The 23,927-nt window shown below is 33.8% G+C and overlaps 1 pseudogene; it reads left to right on the forward strand.

The window, feature by feature from the left end:
* The first annotated feature begins 308 nt into the window (after nt 1–308).
* LOC142632967 (uncharacterized) lies at nt 309–18,270 on the forward strand (annotated as a pseudogene).
* The last annotated feature ends 5,657 nt before the right edge of the window (nt 18,271–23,927 follow it).

Genomic DNA, 23,927 nt, shown 5'->3' on the forward strand with positions numbered 1-23,927 from the left:
AGAAAAAATATGAGGGTCATAAACCTTCTGACTACAAGGTATAGGATGTGAAACAAAAGGCGATTGTGAAGATGTTTGGGAATTGGGAAGAGTCTTACCAAAAGTTGCTAATGGCATATATTGATCAGGATCCAACTACAAAGGTGTTCTTTCGTACCACAGACACCGGTGAAGATGACACCGTATTGTTGCATTATGTGTTTTGGTCTTTCGGTCCGTGCATTGATGGATTCAAATATTGCAAACTGGTGATCAGTATTGATGGGACCTATCTGTATGGTAAATATCAGGGAAAGTTGTTGGTCGCAATGGCAACCGACACTAACAATAAGGTACTCCCTCTTGCCTTTGCTATTGTGGATTGTGAGTCAGGGTCCAAATTTGCTCCATGTGGAAAATTTGTCCACGTAAGGGTATGCACAAAAACAATGAAATCGAGCTTTAAAAGCTTGAGTTCTAATATAATCTCAAGTTTTTAAAACTCGAGATGTTAGTTTCCAATTTTCTTTTTAAATCTGACAACTAACGCAAATTTTAGATATTTAATGCTAAATGGAAAAAAAAAAAAAAAAAATTTCTTAATGCAATCACTAGCTTCCCTTTATTGGCACCGTAGACTATATTTGCTAACATGTCAGCACACCAACCATTAGTCAACAAGGGACCATGGAGCTTGATCCCTTATTGCAACTTAAGTTAGGCTGCATTTGGTTGAATGTAAAATATTTTCAAGTGAAAATATTTTCGGGAAAGGAAAATAATTTCTAGTGTTTGGCGGCATTTAAAAAAATATTTTCAAAAATATTTTTTAGTGTTTGGTTGTGTTGTTGAAAATACTATAGAAAACACATTTTCTATTGATTGCTCACATTTTCTCGCATATTCTCAGCTTCCAAACAAATATATAATATCATTTCTCAATGCATAAACACAATTTCTAAATACATAAACACAAAAGAAACAAAACCAGTAAAAAAAAAATTCATCAAATCCGATCAAAGAAGAACGAAGAGAAAGACAGAGAGAGAGAGAGGTGACTGGGTTCGACGTTGAGGCGAGATCGCACGGCGGAGGCGAAGGTGAGATCGGCGATGACGATGGCGAAGGCAAAGGCGTGATCGGCGATGGTGAAGGTGAGATCGGTGATGGCAAAGGCGAGATAGCGATTGGCGATGGCGAAGGCGAGATCGGCGGTGGCAAAGGCGAGATCGGCGATGGCGAAGGCGAAGGCGCAGCGGAGGCGAAGGCACAAATCAGATCGGTGAAGGTGAAGGCACGATCTCACCGGTGCTGGGGTGCGACGAGACCGGTGTGATCTGGGGTTGGGGCCAATGCTGGGGTGCGACTCGCCAGTGCTTTGTGTGATCTCTTCTTGTTGTTTCTCTCTCTCTTCTATTTTCCTGGGGTGGAATTCATTTGAAGGTAAAATAAGACCTGAAATGATTTTATGCCCGAAATGCCTTATTTTATAGTCAACGCGGAATACCAATTTTGTTTGACCCAATTTTCAGCACCTACCAAACACACACGCGGGTGTAAAAGCATTTCTAGAAATCCTTTGAAGCCAAAACAAACGCAACCTTAGTTGAAAGCTTCACCAACCATATTTCATCCCTTTACCACATACTAACATTTAGGCATCCAGGTTTATTGTTTTTATAAAACAAACTCATTCGAAACACAAACTTAATTAGTTGTTTTTTCACATCTGTTCTCAATTTAAACTTAGCTTGAGCCTAATGAAACCTCTTAAATGGGTTTTTCATCTCTGAAGCACCGTCGCGGCTAGGAGGGTGCCGCACTGGAGTCTAACGCGGCCCGACGCAGGGTGCGGTGTCCAACGCGGCTGCTCGCGTGTCTATGCCGTGTCTAAGCTTTTTTTTTTCTCAGATTTGTGCCCACTTGACTTGATTTGCACCGACTTGGCTTCAATTTGCGCCGAACAAGGCTGATTTGGCCAGAATCAAGCCATATCGACCGAATTAGGTCTTATCAGCCGGCGACTGAAACAGCCGAAATTGGCCTTGAATCATGCTAGAATAGCCAAAATCGGCTTTCAATGAGGCCCAAACATCCTAAATCTATCCTTCCTCAATCTTATTCTAAATATTTGTTGCTTCATTTGTGTTTTGTTTTGTGTTTTGTTTTGTGTTTCTTGCCTTCTTATTTCTATGTTTGTGAATCAAGGCCATAGTGATGTGTTTTTTAAGAATATTTTAATAGTAAAAATATATAGAAAATAAAAATAAAAATATTTTTAATAATTTCTTAATCGCCGCATCCTAATTTTTTAAAAATTGCCAAACCCCGCACCCATACCCGAATCTAGAAACACACCCACGCTTCATAGTTGTTCATAGCTCGCTTGTCATTTGCATGGGTATCTTCTGACATGAAATATTGTTCATAGCTCGCGTAGTCTGCTTGCTCAAGTCTTGCAATTATACTTGATCTTTGTTATAGTTCAACACAATCATACAAAAAGAAAAAGAAGATCTTTGTTACAGTGTAACCCAAAGAGAAATGCTTTAGAATCTTTTCCACAACTATTGATGCGGCAATGTGTGAATGCAGCAACCATTCTTTCATATGGACCCACGACAAAACATAAGGAATATAAATATGCGTGTGATTTCGGCAACAATTCATTCATTTGGCCCACACAACAAAAACCGATGGAATGTAAATTTGCTGAGCAACACCTTTCTTTTTAACACTTTTTTTTTTCAAATGTACCTAAGGAACATGTCATTCCCATCTTTTTGTTATTCAGTAATTGGGAAAAAAGAATTTGAGTACTGAATGTTTTTATTAAACCTTTTATAAATGTCAGTTAAGCTATAAAGATCTTTGAATTAAATAGGCTAGATTAATATTATATGGGTTCGGCTTACCTTTAGTAATATTTTAACTGGACATGTCTTTTTGTTTTATATATACAATGATAAGTGGTAGTGAATTTTAATCTCCACATTTTATTTAGTTAATAGGTGATGTAGCAGTCTCTCACTAAAATAAAAAGAAATTCTAGTTAAAAAAGTACTGGAAGAAAGCCAAACCCATATTATTAATTTCACAATACTAACTTTTTCTCATTGTGTGCATTGAACACATTATTCCAAGACCATTTTCACCTACTACCATCTGTGAGATTCATATCATGCGTGTGAAGAAGCGTTCTTCTAATTTAAGCATGGAAATCATCTTTTGGTTTTTAAAAAAAAAGTTTTGTGAAACTGGTGTATTTATGGAATAAAGGAAAATAGTACAATTTAAGCCATAACAGTCTCAATCAGGGGTGAAGCTACATGTTATGGTGGGGGTGCCAAATTTTTGAAAAAAAATTATACTATATAGAAATATTTAATATTTTAAAAATTAGCCTCCAAAAATAGGACTTGCCCCCCCCCCCCCTCCCATATATTTGAGTTAGTTCAAATAATTTTCTTAAGAAAAATTATCCAATTGGTCAGAGTGGTTATAGAGAATGTATTGTTTCTCAAATTCATTTTTTGTTGTAAAATGTGATCTTGTATCTCATAAAGTTTTGGGTCATTCATGTCTGAACACTTCATTAGTTCAACTGAATTTTTTTTTTACTCGCAATGGTAGACAATTTGGTAACTTATATTGAAAATGAAAATTTTAAGGATTTCACTATAGAAGATGATGAAAGATGAATTTAACTCTATAAAACATTTAATTTTAAGGATTTCACTATGAAAGATACTAAATTCTCTGTGTGTATGTGTGTGTGTGTATAGATGTATGTGTTTATGTGTATGGAAGTTTGTATAGACAAAAAATTAGTTACACAAATTGACCCCCAAACAAAAATTTGTAACTTCGCCCCTAGTCTCAATCATGCAAGGGAGTTCTTCTAAACCAAACTACATTTTTGCTGAATTCTAAACCAAATTACATAATCCGATAAGCCGAAGGCATAAGCATGGAAGTCTTGTCTCATCACCCATGAGTCCATGACCTTATCTGTTGATTATTGATTATATGGATCAATACAAAAGATTGTTTTCTCTTTTGGAAAATGCGATAATCAATACAAAATTTTCATTTTCTTTACAATTATTATTGTTTTGCTTTTCGAAAATTCTAGCTTTACAATGGGGGTCTTTTGAATTATTAGTGGAATGTCAAATGATGGAGACGAGACCATGGCTACCATACATATACATACATATATATATATATATATATATATTGAATCTAAAATAAATAAAAAATTATTATTGAAAGAAAAAAAAAAGATTCTATATTTCTCCTACTGCTGTCCTCCTTGCTTAGCCCTTCCTCTATAAATATTATGAATCTAAAATAAAATTTATTTCTGTGGGAGATTTATGATTCTTCTATTTTATTGGATGGAGTTTCAATGAATTCATTTATTTGAATCACCATTTTATAAAATATTTTAAATATTATTCAAATTCTATTTCTAATTAATTATGTATAATAATAATTAAATTCTAACCCATATATAAAATAAAAAATTTCAAATATATATATCTTTATTTTTTTTTTTTTGAGAATTATAATTTAAATATCTACCAAAAACTCGCCATACAATAGATTAGCAATCCGACGCATGGAAAAAAATGAAATTAAAGTTGGGCTAAGTGAATGAGCAATGTTATGTCCACAACATAGCATAAATGGATTATATATGTGGGTTAGATTCAAGTTACACCTGGTGTAATTTAAGTAATATTACACCACTCAATATTTTTTAATTAGATGCGAATTTTGACAAATTCACCGTTAGATTATATTATCTTCATATATTCTTCATGCTTGCAAAATTTAAAGGTGATCAAAGATCAATGGCTATGTCATCAATTAATTATTTAAATTCAAATTGTTGTAGTTTAAAATAATGCATAAAAAATGAATTTATGGATTAAATGGTAAATTACATCCGATTGGTATAAAAATTGGCATGCAAGTTAAGAACATATAGAACATATAATTCAACAGTGGGATTTTTAAAATATGAATTATATAATAAGTTATTGGGTGGTGTAACATTGCTTAGAGTTACACCAGGTGTAACTTGAACCCAACTCTATATATATATATATATATATATATATATATATATATATATATATATATATATATATATATATATATTTATTTACATTTATTTATTTATATTTATATTGATAATTTTGGCTAGTTGACTATCAAATATAAGCCAACCAGAAAATTCGCTTTTAACTTTTTCTTTAGGGTAAAATATTATTTTTGTTCCTAAACTTTCACAAAAGTTTGATTTTCATCTTTAAACTATTAAAAGTTTGTTTTTCGTCCCTAAACTTTGCAAACCAATTTTCTTTCCGCCCTTCTATCTATATCTATTAATTTATGTCATACGTGGCCTAATGGAATGCTGATATGATATTTGACTTGGACTAAATTATTTTACATATATTAAAAAAAAAGACATGTGGCAAAGAAGTATTGACACCTTAATAACAGTTATTTAAAAGGAAAGAATTACCCCCATACGTTTAATGATCCTTTAGGCCTCCACTAATCCACTTCACCCCTCCCAACCACACTTTCTCTCCTCCACCACCCAATTTCTCTCTCTAAAACCCCATCTCATTCCTCATTCAATGTCTTCTTTAGTTCTTTACCTTTACTTACTCTTTGAGTCCAAAACACCATCCGACTCGACAGCAAGTTCTACTCAAACCCATCAGACAACAACCCACTTGAAGCCCTAAAGGTTCAGTTTATGCAGTCTCCGAATTACAGCAAATAATCTACCGCCAAGCCTCTAGAACTTGCAAGCTTCAAGAGCAAGACTCCCTTAACAACTTATGGGTTTGAGAGGTTTGATAAATATGAAATTAGTATATTTGCGAACAACAATAGTGGGTCCTTGTTAAATTATAATTTTGATTTGGGTTTTGATAGTTATGGAAAAGTTAAGAGTGGGGGATAGTGGAACCCAAGTTTAGGATGAGCTTAGCTGAGCTTTTGGAGGAATTTGATGGGGTTTAGAAAGAGAAAGCGACATGGTAGAGGAGAGAGAAAGCATGGCTAGAGGGGGTGAAGTGAGGTTTGAAGGATCATTAAAGGTGTGGGGGCAATTTTGTCCTTTTAAATAATTTTTATTAAGGGGACCAATAACTCTTTGCCACGTGTTTTTTTTAATATAATTAATTTAATCCAAGTCAGATACCACATCAGCACTTTGTTCGACCATGTATGATATAAACTAATAGACATAGACGGAAGGACAAAAAGTAGAACGTTTTGCAAAGTTAAAGGAAGAAAAAAAAACTTTTAATAATTTAGTGACGCAAAACAAATTTTTGTGAAAGTTTAAGGACAAAAATAATATTTTACCCTTTTCTTTATCTGTCATTTTTACTCAAAATTATTGGGTTGATTTTTTTTAGAAGAATTGGATTGATTTTAGTTCTACTTTCATGAAAGTGCACCTATAGTGACCCCGTCATTTAACAATTATCAATGACGACGATCACATGATCCCTCTCTTGATAAACTTATTGAAAAGGTGGTAGGAGCATGAAAAATGTTCCTGTGGAACCAATTAGAATGCCAACTAGGATGAAAAGGAGCCTTTGTTCTTGGCAGATTTCAACTCTGCTACAAGGTTTAATTTGTGAATTGTGAGTTTTAAAAATTTGAGAAATTAATTGGAAATGTAAATAACAACAAATAATAGATCGATCTGTGAAATAGAGATAGATTTTTTTTTTTTTTCTGTTTTTTGGTTAAGCTGGAAAGTTCTTGAAATCACATTCGTAAAATCTTAATAAGAATTGACTGCTCATAATATCCTAAATCTTTTGACTCTTGCGGCACTAGTTTGGTTGGCATATATAAGGCACGTGCTTGCCATTACAAAGATTAGCAATTAAGATTAGATTTAGAATTGATTTATAACACAAAACCAAAAATATAATCATTTGATTTTTGAAGTGCTTAGAAATTATATCATTAAAATAGACATTAATTTGACTATATGATGTAGGACAAAATCTACAATTTAATTTTTGTTATTTATTAATTTGATTTTTTTATGTTTTCAAATTTTTAGGTTTAGGGATTTTGTTCATTGATTTTAGGTACATTTAATATTTTTTAAGTCAAATTAGAGTTCGGTAAGTATCAATCAATATATGTTTTAGAATATATTTTTTTGTTAGTTAAGTTTTATGAAGCCTTTAAATTGGCCTCCAATTTTGAAAACGTTTTTTCAACTTGGATTCAGTTATATAAAAATATAGACTTTTATCTCTTCATTTTGACTTGAGCCAATTGAAAGTTATCATGACACATAACTTCTTTTGTTTGTTATTTTTATTTTTGAGAAGTACATTTGTTCGCTTTGGAATCATTTTGACTTGTTGGCAAGTAAAAGTTATGTACTAACATTTTATGCTTAAATTTTCAAACAATTGTTTTAGAGTTGAACATAATTTAAGTTAGATTTTGCATAACAATCCTAGAAGACTCAACACCATTACAGATTTATCAATATAATAGTTGAACATATGGTAGATTCTCAAATCCATTTATCAATATACAATCATTTACATAAAGTTCTAATATAAACAGTAGTACTTCTTCAAGATTTGGGTTATGTTAAAAACCAAAACTGAAGGAAGATCGATACCAATCATAATGAACAAGATTGTTTTTGTACTTGAGCTTTTTATTTGAGAAATTAGTAAGAATCATGCTAGGGCAGTAGCAGTTGTTTTTTTGGCACTATACAAAAGAAAAGATCTTTGTTCCAACTAAAAGGGCCCAGCCCTAGCCGCTTTTGTTTTTGTTTAAGAGAACCCTAAAACTTTTATTCCTCACTTGATTTTCCTAATTAAAATTTATGTGAGCTCCAAAGGACTTTTTTTTTTTTTTTTTTTTGCTTAATGAAAAATGGGGTCTTGTATGGACTCATTGACCTCAAGTCCCATGATGACATTAAGTAATATCACAAGTACCGCTCAAGTAACAATGGGATGCGCTACTACCCAAACCCCATAACTCATGCAAGCATATGTGATAGAGCAAATATGACTTCTTACCATTTAACCACACACCCCTTGGCTGGTGGCCCCAAAGATATTCCAAAACAGCTTGTTAGAGCATCTTCAATGGCTTAGGTAAAAGCAAAATAATCTCTATAATAGAGAATGACACCAAAAAAATGGTCTCTAATGGATTCTCTAAAACATGATTTTTTTTTGGCTCATGAACAGTAGCTTATCAAGTCTGATGGGTTACTGTTGTACATTAGCAAAAGAATAAAAGTAAATAAAAAATTAGCAAAGAAAGGAGTGGGGATGGGGGTATAGGGATATGTGTATTAAAAAATTAATAAATAATGAATGAAGAAATAATATTTAAATGAGATAGAGAAAATGATAGAAAATATTCTGTTGAAAGATGTATTTTATAAAGTGGGTAAATAAAAAGTAAAAGTCACTATTCACTCACCAAACAGTACAAAAATTACTGATTGTTCCAAAAGCTTAAGCTGTTAGGAAATAGTGAGTTTAATCACTTAACCATAACTCTAACGCTCCCCCTCACTTGTGAGCCTAAACTTCCCCTTAGTAAGTGGGGGTCCAACAAGTGAGAATTTAACATTTTAAATGGGAAGTAGAGTGAAAACAGGGATCAAACTCAAAATCTCCTGCTCTGATACCATATTAAATTACTGATTGTTCTAAAAATTTAAGCTGTTAGGAAATAGTGAGTTTAATCACTTAACCATAATTCTAACAGAGATGCTCTTAGGCTGCTAACGTTAACTGAATGATGTCAGCATTTTATCTAATTTGTTGTTTTTGTTCACACTCCTTGGCTGGTGGCCCCAAAGATATTCGAAAACAGCTTGTTAGGCTGCTAACGTTAACTGAATGTGTCAGCATTTTATCTGATTTGTTGTGTTTTGTTTGTGAGTTTGGGATGGACTACCTAATAATTTCCCTATAAAGAAGGGAATACATGGTTCTTCATTGTACAAACTAACAAATCCATCACTGTGCTTCTTTCCTGTCTTAAATGTCTGTCTTCAACCTTCATTTTATGGTATTAACAAATCCTTGTCCTTGCTCTCTCTCTCTCTCTCTTGCTCTCTGAAAGCCTGTAACTTGCTCTGTTGGTCTCGTGTGCACAATCTTTAATTGAACTTTCATCAACCACTAAACAGTCCAGACTCATCTTCTTAAGTCACTCTCTTACCTCCATTATTCATTGTATAATCTCTTTTCTTTTCCACTAACGTCATCTTCAACACTGTTTCCATTCAATGTCAAGCTCTCACTGTTCAAAATTGTTTTCACAAACCCCACAAATGCGTTTCTTTTGGTTATAAATTGTTGTCCTTTACATGTCTCGGACTTCAATTAAGGTTTACTCTGAAATGGGCTTGCTCAATCTTCCATTGGTGGTTTTACTTTGCTGTGTTTTTTGTCTTTTGTGTTTCATAGCACTCTGTGAAGACTCAGTGGTAACCGTGAAGTTCTTGAAGGCTCCTCATTCATTCTCTCATCTTAACTCAGCCACATTCTTCTTTGAAGTTCTTGTGGGTGGGAATGGCGCTTGCACCAATAGTAATATCACTTGCAAGGTACGTTAAGCTCTAGTATTACTTTGAGTTAGTTTTACTTAGCTTTTGTTTTGCTTGCTCTGCTCTCTCTCTTTCTTTGTCATGAGTTTATATGTTTCATGGTATTTAAGTTAATTAATGTAAGCGATTTGGTTGATTTCAGAGAGTAATTACAAATTAGCACTTCTTTTCACTCTGTAAGGATGTAATGAGCTTAAATTTTCGCTTAGAGTTTTTAGACTAATCAAGAAAACTATTTGGAATTCAGTTTATTCATATGTACATATTTTTGTATTTTTCTATAGTTGATAAGATTATTATAATGAACGATCACTCATATACTTGCTATTTAGTCATATTCTTCCTGGTTCCAAGCTAAATTATTGGATTTTTTTTTTTTTTTGTTATTGTTGCTTTCTGTGTGTGTTTTGCTTTCCAACTCAATGGTAAGAGGGAGGTGAAGAAGCTGCATCATGGTTTGATTTATTAGGAAAACTTTGGATTTTATTTTGATGCCCATTTGGCTTGTTCCACAAAATAATAGGTTAATAAAGTAATAAACTTCTTGTTGCAGCTGGATGATGGGATAGCTTCAAATTGTGAAGGTAGGACGGTTTTGTATGCAGGCTTGCAGGATTGAAATCATACATTTGAGGTTTGCACCAACGGGTCTCAAGGAGTTGGCTGCGGTAGCTATATGTGGACTGTTGGTTAAGAACCTTCCTTTTATTCTTTTTCTTATTGCTATTATATTTTCTTCAATTACCACTCTAACTTAAAATAAGACCTTGCTTGAAAGTCTTCAATAGTTATGTCCATGAGGAAATTTCTAGGAAATGTTTCCCCTCTCATGAGCTTATATTGTGTTCTTTAGTACCCAATTTCTAATGTATACATTTTTCGGAAGATGGGCTCTACAAAATCCATCTACTAAATTTTCAATTTTGTATGAAACGCATAAAATTTACCTTACTATTCTTATTCTTGAAGACGCAAACACACCCTACATGGAGGTTAGTTTGACACTTTATCAAGCCTGCTGAAACCAAACTGAGTCTATGACGTAACAATCCAACTTAGCTTTTCTGGCAATCATGCTGACTTATATTTTGTCTGTACACTTAACTGATTCATATTATACCTTAACTTTGCAGATACAGTCCCACCTACAGCATATATCACAACCTCAACACCTTTCACCAATGCTCTGAATGTTACTATAAATATATCTTTCAGTGAACCCTGTACTGGACCTACTGGTGGAGGAAGTTTTGTATGCTCGTCTGTGAATGACTGCAATGTGAGTAGGTGGCTAAAAAACACGTTAAATTGATTTTATGTTCTCTATTCGATTCTTGCATTATTCTAGTGTTTCAGAATTGTGGTTTTTGGGTTGATTTGTTCTCAACCTTTCTATTGATTGAAAAATCACTTTGGTTGATTTGAGAAAGATAAAATGGAGTTCCCTCTAGTGTAATAGAGTCCATACACAAAAGACAATAATGGTGGATTATCTCCCTGATCAAGGATTTATTGTCAGATATTTTATAATAACCCTGCTTGAAACACTTATCAATATAGATATAATCATCTTTTTAAAATTTTATAATCACTGACAAATGTCTTGAAATTTCTCATATAGAACTGTACACCATGTTAATTGAATCCCATAATCTAGGTTCTCTGACTAGTTATGCTGTCTAGACTAAGAAATAAACCAAAATCTAACATTTTCATCATTTTTGGAAAACTCTTTACAGCTTTTGGTCTATGGTTCTGGCCAAGTTATACCATCCTCACTCAACATTCTACAGCCAAACCTTCAATATTCTGTCCTTGTGGGTTTATCATCCACTGCTCAGTATGGGCGAGTGATTTTGGTAATGGATAAAAATTTTTGTACTGACAGTGCTGGGAACAAATTTACAAGAAATCAGAATTCTACTTTTAATGTGCATTTTGGTGAGTCTAGTCTTTACTCTTTATTTCCATAGGAATATTTTCTTTTTCCCAATAGGCAATATTTTTCATTATTTTCAGGAGTTATAAGTGACATTTCCTTTGATAGCTATTCTTGTTTTTTTCTAATTGATGCCTTGAACTTTACTTATTGGGAGTCTATCATATTAAAATGAATAATCTGGACTGTTTATGTAACTGACCTTGTCCAATTTGATTGATTGATTGTTGTTGCTGTTGTCAATGTGTTCTTTACATGCTCTGTTCATTAATTCTACAGATAGACGAAGTACGTTTGTCAACTTGACTACTCACGTCCCTGAAAGGCTACTTCAACTTAATGGTGAAACTAGACTGGTGCGAGCGACTAATGACTGTATTAAACTAAGGATGTGTTTAACTTTTCCAGAGCCTGTTCTCAACTCATCTGCAGAAATTTTAAATTCTATCAAAGTGCAAATTCTATATGCTCTCCAATTGAATCAGGGCACACTTCTTCCTCTAGCTGTCAGTAAACAACATCCAGGGCATCGCAAATTTGAATATAAGGTCAGATGGTTCTTAAAATCTTATATTATTCTTTCAGCCATGAGAATAGAAGTTGGTTAGGAGGCTGTTTAGTTTTCCTATGAATTTGGAATGTCTCATTTATATTTTGTAAAATATGTAATACACATCATCATCTTGAATGGGGTCACGAAGAAACATTGGAGCCATTAATTGTATTGAGAAAGTTAATCATTTTCAAAAATTTTACATGGTTGCACATCTTGAACTTCCCCCTAATATAAAATGCAAAAGGGTATCGAATATGTTGATTATCACACATTCATTGTTGTACATCATCTGTACACACTACCAACTTCACCTTTAAATGTGGGCATTCTTAAAAAATATGGATATCGCATGTAAAATTGTGGATTTAGTGTGTACAAAGTGTACATTATGTGTGTGTGTGCGTGAGAACATTTATCGCTTTTATATCTATAGAACCTATTTTTCTCATACCTTCTTACTCTTTTTCACTCTCTCCTTTCAGGCTGCTACATGCATATCTGGCATGGCTATTGTAACAATAAACATTAATTCAACCATAATATGCATTTTCAGGGACTCCAGTTTCCCAAGTTGAACCAATTACTTTCATATATGGTATGATTGACAATAGTTTACAAGCATTACAAAGAGAAAATAAATCATTTGTTTGTGGAATCAAAATTATGTTTAAATATTTGTTAACTCTTTGAATATTTCTATGGTTATATGCAATTAGGTGTATCAAAAAAAGAAGAAGGAAAGATTATATGCAATTAGGAAAGCTTTATATTTAAATGTCTATTTGTAAGGTGTTTCCTCCTGATACATATAAATGTGACCTTCAGATACTTTGAGGCCTACTGTAACGTTGAGTACACCACGCTCAGAATCTCTGAGGCCTATTGTAATGTTGAGTACACCATCCCATATTAGGACGAGAGAACGCAACATCCCTATGTTAATAAAATTCGTGAAGCCTGTATTTGGCGTCAACTCTTCTATAATATCAATCACTGGAGGGCATATACAGAGGCAAGTAATTCTGGTTACTTTTGTGTTTGTATCTATGTATATTAACCAGTACATGAACACATGCATCACATACATAATGCACCCACACACAAATGAGAAATCATGATGATGACCTTTTTACGCACCATTTGGGTTCTTGATGGAAATAATATTTGAATTGGTATGGCATATTTACTTTTGACATATTTTCATTTTTGTTCCTTTCCAATGATAATCATTACCATTTTCAGCTTTCAAGAGATAAGTTCAAGAATATATGCTGTAGAGATAAAAGCAGAAAATGATAGTATATACTGTGTATCTGTCTTTGTTCCTGAAAACGTGATTGGGGATGTTGCTGGAAACAAAAATCTACGTTCCAATGATCTACAACTATGTCCCTGTAAGGATTCTTACTCTTGTCTCTTGTTCTCAGCTCAACTGTAGTCCAACATCTATGCCCTAGATGACACTTTTAGCCCTTTGACTTCCTTATTTTTTTACTAATGTATGGTTTAAAAAAATATACAGATCATGTGCCCAAAATATATTCTGTGGTTTCTGTGCTTGCAACTACTTCATTTGTGGTGACATCTATTGCTGCCGGGCTGCTTACGGTTTCAATTGCAAGCCTTTCCTCCATTGGGACATTTTCAACACCATTTTCTTCTTTTTCTAATCCTGCAAGTAATCTTTTTGTATGATATCTAACTCATTTGGGCAGTTATCTCATTAATTGATTATTTAGTAATACCATGATAATCTTCTACACTCTTAGAAACACAACAGTAAATAAATTGAAATTAATGCTGAGGTTGGATTTTATAAAAGAGGCAGAGAATAATCTTACAACTGTTTGGGGTTGGAAAATTTTCTTTAAATGAAATTCTTGACAAACAACCACTACCCCAAAAAATGTTCTATTAGCATGTCAATGTGCTCCTTCAACTTTCTTGGGACACCTTGAATAAGAACACTAAGCACATCGTTGGTGATCTCTTCATTCTGAAGTATGTTTATGGTCTTACTTTTTTCAAAGCATTTCATTTATGGTAAAACAAGATCTTTCTGAAGTACAAATCATATTTCCTTTTTTTTTTTCTTTGTGGCTGATCCAGTATTTTCCAAGGTTTGAACCAAAAGTTAATCAAACTGTACTAGGAGGTTATTGCACTATTATTATATATAGCCTCTTGACAATCAAGTGAAATAACTAGATATACCGTGGAACAAATTAACCCTTTTCCTCCTCCTGTAGAAATAATACACTCCCAGAATAATTTTCCTTGATATTTATACATACAATTTAATATATAATTGAACTCTCTAAATATTTTGGTTGATTTTGAGTCTTTTGTTTGACTTTTTGAACCAAAAGCCCAACTGAAGCCTATGGAGTCTATTAGTACTTCTGCCAAAGATGGAAACTAGGATTGACCTCTTCAGAGTGGGATTTTGTGAGCTGGGGTGTTATTTAAGAACTGCACCACTCTTCCTGAACTTATCAAACCTAATTTACGGTTTATGGTGGGTAGATTAGCGTAACATACTATTGTTTAAAATATCTGAAAAAAATAACTTATCAAACCTTATGAACTGCATCATTCTTGTAGAACTAATGATCATTATTCCTTTTCTATTTCATACAGAGAAGTGCATGTCATATTCAGGTTTTTGCATTATCTAGATGGTTGGCAGTGAGACTGCCAGTGAATTATTATGAATTTGCTAGGGGTTTGCAATGGAGCATTCCCTACTTCAGTCTTCCATGGGAAACTGGGCACATCCAGCCAGTCGTGTTGGGCTCAAGTCCTCCAACCAACCCAGATTCCTACAGGTCTAAAATCCATGATTCAGGAATTTTCCTGGGTGTGCAGCCAAAACAAGAGAATTTGATTAGGGTTGCTTCAGTATACAAGGCACGGTTGCGGCCGAATCCCAAAGAATATATATCATACTTTCAGGTCTGAAACCACTATTTTTTCTGTGACTTGCTTTTGACTTCTTTAACCATATAATGAATAAATTTTGTGATACAATGCAGAACAATAGTAAACCAGATGCTGAATATATTCTGGATGGGTAAGTTATGAGGCCTCTTATTTCTATCTATTACATGTAGTTGCATATAGATTTTAGAGACATAAAAAAACGGAGAGAATATTCAATACAGATTTTTTTTTTCTCAAAAAATATTCAATATAAAGCAGAATAATTATGAAAGCAATAATGAAATATTTCGTCTTCTTCTTCTTCTTTAAAATGAACAGTTGAATGCAATTTAAAGAATTTTGGGAATGGACTATTTGGTATGCTAGTTATTTAGATGTAGAATTTTGTGTAGGTTCTATAAAAAATTAAAACTATTCATGCTTTGAATTATTTCAAACTACTGATCAAACCAAAAGGACAAACTTGATACTTAATTCCCTATTATCCATTTCTATTAAATTCGTGAATTCATCGTTTGGATTTTAAAGTGCCACGGACAGACTCATTTAATTATCAGTGTAATATCTTACTAGATTTTGTCTCGTGTAGGTGGGAAGATTTTAGTAGAACCATGTTCTGGTTAGCCGTAATTGGTGGTAGTTTAATACTGCTACATGCTTTACTCCTTGCCATCCTAAAATTCAGGAAGCAAAAGCAGAGGGGTTATGGACTACTCACATTCCCACGATTTGAAATATTCCTTGTAAATCTTGCACTAACTAGTATTTGTGAGGCCTCTGCTGCTCTAATTAGAGGTAACTTGACAGTTTGTTTACTTCCCTACAAATGAATCCTTATCTATGCATTTATCATGCAAAATTTAAGTTTCGAAAGATAATTATGTTGCTTGATTTTTTTTTTTTTTTTTATATACTAATTTAGTATCATTCAACTCTCTACTTATATTGAATTCTTCAATCAGGGAATTGTCTAATTCTCATTCTGATATATCATAGAATGAGCTAGTTTTTTTTTTTCCCCCAAGTAATCTTTTCTACTCCACATTCCAAATATGTGATGGAATTGTGACTATGTTCCCGTCTTGTTCATATGTCTTATGGACTTAATCATTATCACATTGATTGGCAATAGAATTGGTATACAGTACCATCTCCTCACATATTTATGAATTTCAGTGCAATGGATGTTTCAAACTGTTTGGACCAAGATGGTCGATACCGTACCGGCCAATGCACCGGTACCGGTACACTTCTATTTTATACCGAAAAAAATACCAGCCGTACCGAACTGAAACACAAAATGCTGTTTTTTTTTTTTTTGTAATTGTGGCAGTTTTTGTCTCTAAAATAATCAATAATGAAATTATTTTGTAGATAATTTCATTATTTCACCTAACCTTTGATCTCTCCAATTCTTTTACTTAATTTGGATTTGGTGTTTGAATTAAAAGTGTCATTCTCTTCTTTTTTAATTGTTTTACCTGCATCAATTCTAATCTCCAGTTAATCTTTAGGTTGTTGTGTCAATTAGTACACAATAGTTGAAAATGGAAGGTATTTATGAGACTAAAAGTTGAAGAGTCTGTGTGTATGTGTGTGGAAATAGAGATTTTGTGTGTGTGTGTATTAAATATATAAAATAGCGGTAAATCCAAAACGGTACACCGGTATTAACCGGTATCCAAAATATATCGTACCAGTGGCCAAACCGGTACAACCTCCGGTACGGTATTGACTTCCTTGGTTTGGACATTAACTTAAATCCCTTCTCTCTGCATGACAACCATCATAGCATCATATCAGATTTATGCAAATATGTATCTAGATCCAAGATTCATATATTTTGCACATTTAATTGTAGAATTTGAAGTACATAACTATGTGGCTTAATATTTTCTCACTTTTGTGAATTAAGGAGGAACGCCATTAGAGTTTGTAGTTGGCACTCTGCTTTTGGGTACTATGTCTTTTCTACTGCTGGCCTTGCTCTAGTTCCTCTCTACAGGTATTACATTTGCAAAGCTACTTCAATACAATGAAGATCTTCAAGTAAGTCGGATATTTAACAGTCCTAGAAATAGAGGCCAGTGGACATGGAAAATCGAACAGAACTCCGATTGCCTAACCATTTTAGGGCCTCTATTTGAAGATATAAGAGGCCCTATGCTCTCACAAAAAATTTATGGAGAAAGTATTGATACACATGGTGATGGGATCATTGCCTCTAATGAGGAAATTGAAGAGCATTGTCCAAAAGATGAAGAGGTTTCTGGGGACAATGTTGAGAGAACACCAGGGACAAAGTTTAACTCAGCTCCACGAAGTTCAGTGCAAAATACGTCATGTTCAACTATACCAAGTCATATTCCCTCAAAGAGATCAGATACCGCAGCAACTCTAATAGATTCATTGACGTTCAGCACAAGTTTACATACACATGGTGATGATGGGATCATTTCCTCTAATGACGAAACTGAAGATCTATGTCCAAAATATGAAGAGGTTTCTGGAGACAATGTTGCGAGAACACTTGACTCGGCTCCACGAAGTTCAGTAAGAAGTACATCCAGTTCAACTAAACCAAGTCATATTCTCTTAAAGAGATCAAATACTGCAGCAACTCTAGTCGATTCCTTGACGTCTAGCAAAAGTTTTCATACACATGGTGATGATGGGATCATTGCCTCTGATGATGAAACTGAAGATCTTTTTCAAAAAGCTGAAGAGGTTTCTAGGGACAATGTTGTGAGAACATCAGGGACAAGGCTCAACTTAGCTCCACGAAGTTCAATGCGAAGTACATCCCATTCAACTAGACCAAGTCATATTCCCTCAAAGAGATCAGATACCATAGCAACTCTGATAGATTCATTGACATCCGACACAAGTTATCATACACATGGTGATGATGGGATCATTGCCTCTAATAACAAAATTGAAGATCTTTGTCCAGAAGCTGAAGAGGTTTCTGGGGACAATGTTGTGAGAACATTAGGGACAAGGCTCAACTTAGCTCCACAAAATTTAATGCAAAGTACGTCCGGTTCAACTAGACCAAGTCATATTCCCTCAAAGAGATCAGATATAGCAGCAACTCTGATAGATTCATTGATGTCCAGCACAAGTTTCCATACACATGATGATGATGGGATCATTGCCTCTGATGAAAAAATTGAAGATCTTTGTCCAAAAGCTTAAGAGGTTTCTAGGGACATTGTTGTGACAACATTAGGGACAAGGTTCGACTCAGCTCCACGAAGTTCAGTGCGGAGTACGTCCCATTCAACTAGACCAAGTCATATTCCCTCTAAGGGATCAGATACCACAACAACTTTAGTGGATTCCTTGACGTCCGGCACAAGTTTCCACTCACATGGTGATGATGTGATCGTTGCCTTTGATGAAAAAACTAAAGAACAATTGGAATTACTTCAAAATGCTAAAGACCTAATTTGTTTTTTACTGAAAGGTATCAAATTTTGTTTTTTCCCTTGTATCTTGAAATTCAAACATTGGTAAATGTACCATTTGGTACGAATCTTATGCCCAATACGTGACAGGGGTGAAGTTCACCTATATATATTGTTCTGTGCTCTGCTTCTTTCGCTTTTATGTTTATTTTTTATTTTTTGCTCAATTCCCTTTTATGTATTTATTACAGGAGTTGGATGATATAGAGGGGGCCTTTTTTTTTTTTTTTTTACTTATCAATTTTTTTTTTTTTTGGAAAAGCTAGCAGTTGAAACAAGGTATGTCAAAATATTAAGTTGTAGGTCATTGATTAAAAAGTAGTCAGCTGGAAGATCAAGCTCTAATAGTGTAGAGACTCTTAATATGTAACTTTTTTGTGTTTATTCAGAGTGATGCTCATGAGTCTTGCCTAGTTTTTGATTTATGTTTGTACTAATGATTCAATGTTCCCTTTTCTATTCAGTGGTAGACAATTCTATAATGTTTTAGGGGTGTTTTAATGGTAGAGAAATCTCCAGATTTTCCACGCCCTTCATGATGCTAAAAATGTTTAAATTTTCATTTGAAGATGGGTTATGATGAATCAAGAAGTTCAGTTATTTAGTCAAGTAGGCATTTAAGTTATGCATCATACCTTTGCAAGCTTGACTAAAATATAACTTGGGTTTGACTTCAATGCAGTAGTGTGTCAGCTATGCAAACTGAAGCCAAGAACAACTGTAAGACATGAGTAATGAGTATACATGGGTTGTAGTTACCTTGTCACACTCAAGGCTCTATTCAACTGCAATTATGGCTGGTCTTATAATGTTGACAATGGTCATATTTTCGATATTTTACTAACTCTATGTTTTACTCATGTTATTGATATGGTGTTCAACTTTCTGCTAATGATTGAGAATTAATGGATTCAGGACTTATAGATGGGAACCATTGGATAAACCAGTATTTCTGGTTTGGGGGATATTAGACATTAATGCACACTATAGGTTCATTCTTTTAAACAAAAACTTGGAATTTATCTTATTTGCAAATTAAACCTAGCTCTTGCTATTGTTTAAATTTGTTATATATCTAAGATAAAGCCAAGAGCCTTATAGCTCAACTGCTTGGCACCTCTTGAATTTAAATTTTCTATTTTTTAGATCCAGCATTTTGGCAAACAATATTAAAAGTTTAATGTCAAAAGTGTTGTCCACAGCAACGGGTCTAGGAAACTTTAGATGGGGGAACCAAAGCAAAGAAATTCAGTTTGTTCAATAGGACATATGAAGTATAATTTTCTGATGGTCAAAGTAAAATTTCTGTTTATCTATCATACCAAATTGAAAAGTTCTAATAAGGGGGATTTGGGGCCCTAGGACTGCCTTGGCCTCCTTCAATTCACTCTTTGCTTGTCTGTTTGTTGCTTTAGTCCATTTAAAGAATATTATTGTATGGTAAGTAATAATCAAGAGAAAATTGTATTATTAAAGGCAATCTTCTACTTTTACTTTTACAATTTTACTAATGACTATATAGGGGTGGCAATTGCGTTGGGTTTGGTGGGTTTCTAGTGTATTTTGTTGGCCCGTTGGCTAAATGGTGAAGGGGTGGGGTAGTGGGTCTTAGTTTTGAACATTAGTCAATAAAAGGAAAAGGGTGCTTTTTATTCTTTAGGTTGTTAGTGATTTTGTTTTGTAACATTGATTTGTGGGTGGTGGTTTGTGGTTTCAGGCATAGTTGGACAAGGCAAAGTTCGTTTTGGTGTTGCCATAGTTGGACAAGGTAATTTTGGATCCATAATTGCGGAAGTTTAGTATGTGCAAATTGAATGGCTGATGCAATTATTGTGAGGTTTAGTTGAAGTTCTAGACAGCCGGTTGGTTGTAGTGTGAGTGTGATAAGTATGCTTTGCTATTTTTTCCATGTTCTTTTTCATGTTTATGTCATCTAGAATTTTGAATTATATTATGAAACCTGGGTTTCACTTCAAAGTAAATGTTCCTGTCTTTATTTCTTCAATTTTTGTTATAATCTAGTCCAAAATTGCTTATATATTAATGGTTAAATGATGTCAAATAAGTTTTTATATGTTCAATGTTAAATTAACTTAACATGATTTCACATGTTTGGGGTCATGATAAGACAAACAAACGGATTTCCCTTAGCTTTTTTATTTTTTCATTTTAGGGAAACCATTCCTAGCTATTATCTTTAGGTTTAAGAATTACTTCAAAATCAGTATTTGAAAAAAGTATTAGTATACTGTATGTCCTCCCAATACGATAATGTAGGATTATGATTGATGGTTATTAACTCTGATAAAATTGATTGCAAGTAACATAGAATAGAGAATCAAGTTCTATACCTAGAACTTATCGTTTAAGGATTTAAAATTAATTAAGCAACGCATTTGTGATGTAATTTGATAGGGTTAAAAAAATATTGTTAAGTACAAGTTGATATTGTTAAGTACATATAAAGGAAAGAACAAAGAAAAGGGGTTAGCTAGTTTGATAAGCATGGAGACAACATAATCAATCTCAAAGGGTTCATCCCTAGAAACATGCTAAGAGGCAGTATTGTATCAGAGTTAATATTAGCTAGCAGACTAGTCAGCAAGAAATTTTCTAGAAGATTTCTTAGATAAATAAATGTTTTAGATGACACATTTACTAACTCAGGTCAAAGGTTGCATCTGTAGTTAATTTAGTTTATTAAAACTTCTATTGAAAACATTTATTTATATATAGAATGTAAAAATCAAGCATCATGTTGACGTCAAAGATATGTTTGGGAAAAAAGAGAGAGATGTGTGCTATAGAATATTGTTTATTCCATAATAAGAAACTTTGTATTCTTCTAGTAGTATAGAGCAATTGAATATGGTCTGAGAAAAATTGGGCCAGGTGCTATTATTCTTATGGTCTGAGAAAAATTGGGCTGAGAATAAATTTTACTCTATTGAGTGATATGGGAGATGGGCTAGGCCTGCTGTATCATGGCCTTCTAGAGTCAACACCGAGTTTCCAATTTACAGGCCTTAGCATTCTGGGCCTAACTTCAAGCCCTTCGTCTCTGGACTCTTACCACCAAAGATAAAAGAATGACAAACATAAACTAAAGCTAGTTTATTACAGCTACAAACCAAACCAAGTTAGACAGGTTTGTTTTACACAAATTTGAAACAGAGTTTTTAAAACCAAACCTGAAGTCCCAGTCCGAGAAAAAAGTCCAAAGCACAGGTACAAATAAGCTTAAAAGAAATCACTTTTTATTCTTTAATGGAGATTGGCAAAATTTCCAGAGTACAAAAAACATTATAGTTTGAGATTGAGTTTTTTTTTAATTTTTTTTTCTTCATAATAATAGTTATTACCGAGCTTAATTACAATATGCATTTACATATTTAGTGGGAGTTCTTGTACAGGTGTAATAAAAAAATAAAAAAATTTATACTGAAACCCATCACAACTCAAAATAAAAATATTGTAAAAATATTATGAGATTTTGTTGTGTCCTTAGGTTTTCTCATCCAATGGCTATCTTATCTCGTAGTTCTTAAGCCTAATCACTTCCGATGAACCCATTAAAAAAAAAACCTTACTGGGTTTGACTTGTCTATGGGCTTATCGGGTTAAAGTTGCATAGCCCCATGCTTTTCTAGATTTCTTAAAATACCCTTATGACCTTAACATAGCCCCATGCTTTTCTAGATTTCTCAAACACCCTTATGACCTTAACAGTTGATTCTCATTATTCAATTACATATTTATGTTTTAATATTCTAAAACAGTAATTGTTATGTAATAACTAAATGATTTGAGTGTCAAAAAAGAAAAAAGAAATAATTTGTTTTAATTGAAGTTTATTTATTTGGATCAATAATTTTACGTTGTATAAAAAAATATAAATATATATTATTTTTAATTTTTTTTAGAAACCTCAAAGCACCTTGAAACGGTACGTCGAAATAGATCAGTACCAAAATATTCTGTTCCATTAAACAAACCAAAACAGGGTCCAAAACGGTATTCATAACATTACTTTCAAGCAAAAAGAAAAAGCTAAAAAAAAATTGAACTAAAATCTGAAAAAGAAAAAATTGTAACAGAGAATCTAAAGAAAAAAAAATTGTAACAAAGTAAGCCCACCTAAGAACACCCTGAAAAACATTCTTGGAGTCGCCACCGTAAATGTGAAGTTAGCTCTATTTTATGATTGGCTATTCATTAATGAAAGAGTGGATAATATTAGAGCGTCCACATCAGTGGGTGGATAATCATCTATAATCCAAAATCTCTATCATTTTACACATTTTGGCTCAAAAAACTCCAACATCAGTTAGTGCAAAATTTTGTAAAATTGTGCAAATCCACCTACGAGCTATAGTAACCGTGTAAATATACACGGCTACTGTAGCTCGTCCATTTATTATTTTATCAATTTCACGGTTTACTCCTTTTTTTCTCTCTCTTCTTAGTGCTCAACAAACTTAATAATTGCTCTCCTCATCTTTTTTCCTCAAATGCACACAGAGATACACTAGCTCAAAAAAAAAAAAAAAACAGATACACAGATCGGAGCTCGTGGGCTTGCCTGATCGAAGGTCGTGGGTGGTGTTCGTGGGTCTTGCCTGACTGGATCGGAGGTCGTGCTCGTCGGTCTTGACTGGATCGGAGGTCGAGCTCGTCGGCCTTGGCTGGATCGAAGCGGGTGCTCGCCGGGCTTGACTAGATCGGAGCTTGTGCTTGTCGGCCTTGGCTGGATCGTCGGGCTTGACTAGAGCGGAGCTTGATCGGAGCCTGGGCCGTCTCCCGCACCAACGTGGATGGGCCACATCGCCTGTGGCGCGGCCCAGGAGCAAAGCCAAGTGGTGAGCGGCTGATTGAGAGATGGGTAGAGTGTAGAGAGATGGGTATAGAGAGAGAGTGTATATTCAGAAATGGGGAGAGAGAGACAGAGAGTGCGCATTAAAGGGGGACCGTTGGGAAATAATAAAAAATTTGAGGGAAATAATAAAATATTTAAGAAAATGTGTAAAATAGATGAACTGATGTGGGTATTTTGTAAAATTAAATGTGTAAAATAAAAAAAATAGATTTTTAGTGTAAAAATAGAAGTGTAAAATGAATGAGCTGATGTGGTTGCTCTTATTAACATTGAGCCTGCAATGCTGTTGATGGTATATTCCACTCCCAAATACATTGATATGACCCTTCTCAAGTTTTTGTTCCTTCTGGTGGACAAGTACAACTATGATGTACAACATATTGATATTATAAAAGTTAAGGGTGTCTCATCAGCTTTCACTGCACTTCCCAGGAAAGGGGTGATTCAATCAATGGATGTTTTGACCTATTGTGATACACTTCCTCCTACTGTAAGGGAGAGACTTGGGA

Source organism: Castanea sativa, chromosome 4 (assembly GCF_040712315.1).
Source record: "Castanea sativa cultivar Marrone di Chiusa Pesio chromosome 4, ASM4071231v1".
NCBI classification, from domain to species: domain Eukaryota; kingdom Viridiplantae; phylum Streptophyta; class Magnoliopsida; order Fagales; family Fagaceae; genus Castanea; species Castanea sativa.